We start from the raw sequence: 6,000 nt of genomic DNA on the forward strand, positions 1-6,000 counted from the left end.
AAAGGCCTTGGCCGTCAAAAGGGAGATCCTCGATTTTAAATTTAATATCGGGTTGTAGCGAGGAGGAGCGAAGCCAGGCGTGTCTTCTCAAGGCAATTGAGGCAGCCATCGCCTTGGAGGTGCACCCCACTGAGTGACGAATGGTATTTATTTGCTGTTTGGAGACTCGATTGAGCTCTTGTAATAATGTGCATGCCTGTTTTTGAGAAGGTTCTGGCAGGGCCGAGACAAGTGTGCTTAGCTGGGAGGATAGATTGTGGGAGTAAGCAGCAAAGTATGCCAAATAATTATTGATTTTGGCGTTTGCTGTGGAGATGGAATACATCTTCCTTCCCAGAGTGTCCAATTTCCTGCCCTCCTTCTCAGGGGGTACGGGATGACGGGTCTGCTTCGATTTGGAGGAAGAGTGAACTATCATTGAATTCGGAGCCGGGTGACTGAAGAGAAACTTTGACTCCGTAGCTTGAATCTTGTATAGGGATTCGATGCGCTTTGAAGTGGGGGGGATAGATGCCGGCTTGTCCCAGGCTTCTTTAATGGCATCTAGGTGTACCGGGAGCATCGGCAGAAAGGAACCAGCGGGTAGGTCTGAATGGACCAAATCGTGAACCACATCCGTGACCTTGGGCGCGTCCGATGTAAGTTTAACATTAAGAGCAGAAGCCATGTTTGCGACCAAGTCCAGATATGTTTTGGCTCCGTCAGATGGTGACAAATCTGCAGGCTTCGCAATATCTGAAGCTGGGGACCCAGGAGAGGACATCGATTGGATCGACTCCGATGATTGTGCCTCGGATTCGGCATCAGAGTTGTCAGGTTCGGGTGCCTGTGGGTCTGGTCTGGCTGGACTCGTGTTCTTAGGCTTAGAAGTCGAAGTGGAAGGAGTCGGAGATGGCTGTTTCGTTTGTTGCTTACTCCGTTGGACGGGAGTTGCTTCCTTGGATTGGTTCCCGTGGTAATCAGTACGGTACCGAGAGTGGTGGTAACCGCAACATTGATGGGAATCCATTGATGGAGACCTCGAAGTGTAGTAGCGTCTTCTTGGGGACATGGATGGAGACCGAGATCTCGGGTTGTAGCGATAGCGGTCCCTCCCCCTGCTAGGGGATCTCTCTGGGAAACGCGTATGATGGTACCGATGTCTCTCGATGCTCGATCTGGCTGGGAACCGATGAGTATCAAAGTACCGATGAGCGTCGTGTCTATATTGGATGGGATTCAACATATCGCGAAACGATCTGGGGTTGATGTGTTGTTGAGTCCACTGCAGCGGGTCTCTGATCTTCTCAAGCGAAGGGTCTTGTATGGATCCTTGCAACGAAGGGGATCGGGACGGAATCGGGATAACTTCTTCCGTGTGCTGATGCGGTGATTCCGTAAGCGGCGTGGCCGCTTCTTGGGTATCGGATCCGGGTGTGGACGGATCACATTGTCTGTCAGGCTCGTGGGCTTTCTGTTGTTCCGAAGGTTTGTTCGGGTCGGTGGGTTTTCTCGAGTCCTTCGGGTCGGTAGGTTTTTTCGGGTCCTTCGGGTCGGTAGGTTTTCTCGAATCCTTCGGGCCCTTCGGATCGGAGTGCTTGTGTTTCTTGGTGTGCTTCCCACTTTTCATTTTAATAGGCGCGGCCGTTTGTTCTGACGTTCTCGCGCCGTCACCGGTTTTCGCGGCATCGCCGGGCTTATGCTTGCTGGGAACAATGGCCACTGAAGCTGCCGACCTTGCGCCGTCCCCTTGGGGAGTCAGAAGGGGAGGCGACTTACTTGCGGAAGAGGATTGCGACATCTCAGGGTGAAGCACAGACTCCATAAGATGACTTCTTAGTCTAGCGGCTCTGTTTTTCCGCGCCTGTTTGCCGAATTGAAGGCAATGCGCACAGGCGTCCACTTTATGGGTTTCTCCCAGGCAAAATAAACAAAGTGAATGTCCGTCAGATGTAGGGATTTTCGCCCTACAACGCGAACACCTTTTAAAGGTTATTTTACTGTCCCTTCCTTCCATACGCCCGGGGGGGGGGGTAGGGGAAGGGAGGTCTGAGGTAAAAAGCAGGGAAGATATATATATATATATATATATATATATATATATATATATATATATATATATATATATATATATATATATATATATATATATATATATATATATATATATATATATATATATATATATATATTGAAAGAATATAAGAATATAAGAAGGAAGATGGAATAAGAATGCGGAATAGAAGGAAAAAGCGGGGAGGAACGAAGGCTAAGTTCTGAGGTAAAAGAGGAGCGCAGCGAGGTAAGACTATCCCGGGCGACGGTTGGAAAGAAACTGGGTGGGTGGGGCGCCTCCCTCCCGTTCCAGGCATGCGCAGTGGATGCCTGCTCCCCAGGACGGAAGGGAGTGCGCGCCAAAAATAACGCCTAGGCTAGCTTTTAAAATCTCCGAGGTAGGGTTCGTCCTGACGGGAAAACCCATGTGTGGGACTGCACAGAGACCACGAAGAAGATCATGCTTTTTCCATGCCTGCGTGATCGCTCCCTCCGCCCCCACCACAAACCCAGCACTTCGCAGGGAGCGATCTCGCTGCTTGTCTCCCAGCCAGGCATGCTGGCGCGGAAAAAGCATGTTCCTCTTTTCCTATCTGCCTGGCTTGCTGGAAGAAGGTGGGGCCAGGCAGGCAGGCACGGGGGAAGCGCTGGGATCGGAGGCGGAGGCAGTGGATCGCCCCCCAGGAGGAAGGTGCGTCCAATGGACCGGAGCGCCTTATAGTCCGAAAAATACGGTATATTAATCAATAAACTGTCCTAATTCTTACATATACTCACTCCAAAAATAAAAAGGAAATGAAAGCACAAATCACGACATCTACTAACTTTTTTTTTCTACTAACTAACATAAAACATTTAATGGAGCGAATGAGCTAAGAAAAAAAAACTATAGCTATCATTTTTTCATATCATTTCATACCCTAATTGTTTAGCCCATAAATACATCGGATTCCAGGTCTCTTTACATTCTTCCACATTTTCTCCTTTTAGTGTACACATATCCATTTCTGCTGCTTCCATTAATTTAGACAAAAATTCGTTTTTGCTTGGCATTTGTGGCTTTTTCCAGTATTTAGCATACAGTATCCTCGCTATAGTAATAATATGCAGTAACAGCCTTTTCATATTTTTTGCTAATGTGATTTGACAAATATTTAGTAAATATAGTTCTGGTACATCTACTAACTTTAATATACTAGGCTTTGTTGGGGGGGGAAGTCTATTAATGTTACTGTATTGGCTTTTCCATAACTTCAGAAATCCCATGATACAAACATGAGCTAGAAAATTCAGATCTTTAGCGTGCTTCCCCCAGAAGCTAGGGTCTGAAATAAGAACAGTCTCTCCTTAAAGCATTCCCTAAAGCCTTTTTTTGCTAAAAGCAAAGACCTATATAGTCTCCTGAGAAATGATTCTTTCTCACCTCCCACCTCCAGCCTGACCTTCAGGAGGTATTGATGAGAAAATTATACATATAGATGCAGAACACTGCTACGTATACTAGCTTGAACCTTCCAGCTCAAATAATTAGCCTTCTAATTAAATGGAAAAACAGTGCATAGAAAAGCATAATAAACCAGTGTTCTCGGAGTGGTTATGCTGCTTTTGCAAACATTAATCCTGATGTCAAGAGAATTTAGCACACTTTTCCTCTATGAAGTTCTGATGACAGGCCTGTCATTCCTCCTTAAAATCCTTTTTTCTCTGTATTTAAGATGAAACTATTTATGCGTGTCACCAAAACCTCAGGGTGCTGCCAGCAGGCTTGAAAGCTGAACTGGGAGGCAGATATCATAGCCACTGAAAAGAAACCAAGATGCCCCCTTGTTTGACAGCTCCCATCATGTAGCAGAAAGACCTGTGAATGGTTTCCACCACACCTTTAGATTGGTCCCTGAATTTCCACATGACAATGTGAAGGGAACAGCAGCCTCATTTCCCACTGGAATTAAGCCATCTGGGTGAATGTGCACCAAGTTGTGAAATACTCTTTAAAAAGAGACTGACAGACGGGCAAAAGTCCTGCCCCCTCCTATCAATCACCAGCCCCCTGGATGTCCCTTTGGCATATCTGCAGAGCGGCTAACAGCCAACCAGGATTTATGGAATGCTGGAAAAGTCAGATGGGATGGGGGGAGTAAATCCATAAAACTGTCAGTTTTAATCCGATAGGGTTTACACCTCCTGAAGGTCAGGAGGTGTATGTAGCAGTGTTCTGCATCTATATGTATAATTTTCTCATCAATACCTCCTGAAGGTCAGGCTGGAGGTGGGAGGTGAGAAAGAATCATTTCTCAGGAGACTATATAGGTCTTTGCTTTTAGCAAAAAAAGGCTTTAGGGAATGCTTTAAGGAGAGACTGTTCTTATTTCAGACCCTAGCTTCTGGGGGAAGCACGCTAAAGATCTGAATTTTCTAGCTCATGTTTGTATCATGGGATTTCTGAAGTTATGGAAAAGCCAACAATTAATCTCAATAGCTTGACTTCTCTGCAGCCGGTAATATTCAGCTAATACATAATAACTGAAGGAGCCCAGCAAATACTGTGTTAATAATTGCAAGGAGATTTTTTTAACATCCTTATTCCCTTTATCTCAGGATGTTAATAAAAGTTAGTGTTTTCCCTATTCCATTATGTCTCATGTGAAGTTCTAGGGAAAGCAAGACATTTCTAGAACACAACCCAGCCTGTACCCAGGGCCGGCGCTGGATTTTCTGCCGCTGGAGGCAAACCCCAGCTCAGCGCCCCCCCACCCCAATCGTCTTTTAGAAAAAAAACATTTGCATGCACCGCACAATGATGTCACAAAAAGTGACATCATCCTGCAACACAGGAAGGCTGATGGGGGGCAAAGGAGCCAACGGTTCCCCCCATCTTCTGTTAGAAAAAACCATTCGTGCACGCCGCACAATGATATCACAAAAAGTGACATCATCAAGCAGCCCCCTCCCCCTAAGGCTTTGTGATCGGGGTGGGGAGGCGTCAATCACCTCCTGCGCACCTTGCAAGGCGCGCAGGATGCAAGCCTCTTCCCCAGCGTTGCAGGAAGGCTGATGGGGGGCAGAGGAGCCAACGGTCGTTTCCCACACGCCTTGCAAGCCATGCGGGACGTGAGCCCCGGCCGGCTCATGGGTGGGAGCACCCAGCAGCGCCCCAGGTGGGGTGGCGCCCTAAGCAGCCACCTACCCCGCCTACTCCCATGCTCCCACCCTGGCTGTACCAGAGGGAACCATAACTGTGGCAGTCAGCGGCACTAATTATGGCTTTAGTCAGTTCTCTTTCATGTACTTGAAATATCTGATTTAGAAGATACTTGAGATTCAGTAAGGTGGAGGATGGTGTAGAGACCACACTCTACCTCCACATCACACTACTTCTGCATCATTTTAAACCCTGACCTTCACAGAGCCCCCAGGGTCACTGTTCTTTGCTCTCCTCTTGAACAAGCTGATGAAGAAAGGAGTCTGCTGGAGTTCAGCAACCAGGTATTTGAGATATCTAGGTGATGTATCCAGTTAGCTGATGTAGCTATGCCTTTATTTCCTTTTCCTTTTTGTATTTTTGTCCAAGTTCTTTCCAACTTCCCAACTAGAACTTTGCTTCCAATTGCCCACCCCAATACGTACTAATTTTTGTACCCAAATAAACTTTTCTGCTTTTATTCAGAATAAGTTGCTGCTAGTTTATTCCCTTGTGCTTTCTGAATATGCCCTACAAACCTTCCTTCAGAGAAGGAAAGAGTTCGCGCAGATAGGCTGCCATCCTAGGTTCTTAATTAGCAGGAAGAGATGGAGCTGTGGACACATGAACACATTTTGGTCCAAAGCATCTCCTCTTCCCTTCCTCTGATTTAGGTATGCCCTGCATCTTTTGCACTTACACCCCAACCAACATAGCTACGCTTAGATAACAGTAATCTTCATGGAATAAGTACAACCCTCCCCTCACTTTAAAGACCTACACAA

This window comes from Heteronotia binoei, chromosome 4, assembly GCF_032191835.1.
Source record: "Heteronotia binoei isolate CCM8104 ecotype False Entrance Well chromosome 4, APGP_CSIRO_Hbin_v1, whole genome shotgun sequence".
In the NCBI taxonomy this organism is placed as follows: domain Eukaryota; kingdom Metazoa; phylum Chordata; class Lepidosauria; order Squamata; family Gekkonidae; genus Heteronotia; species Heteronotia binoei.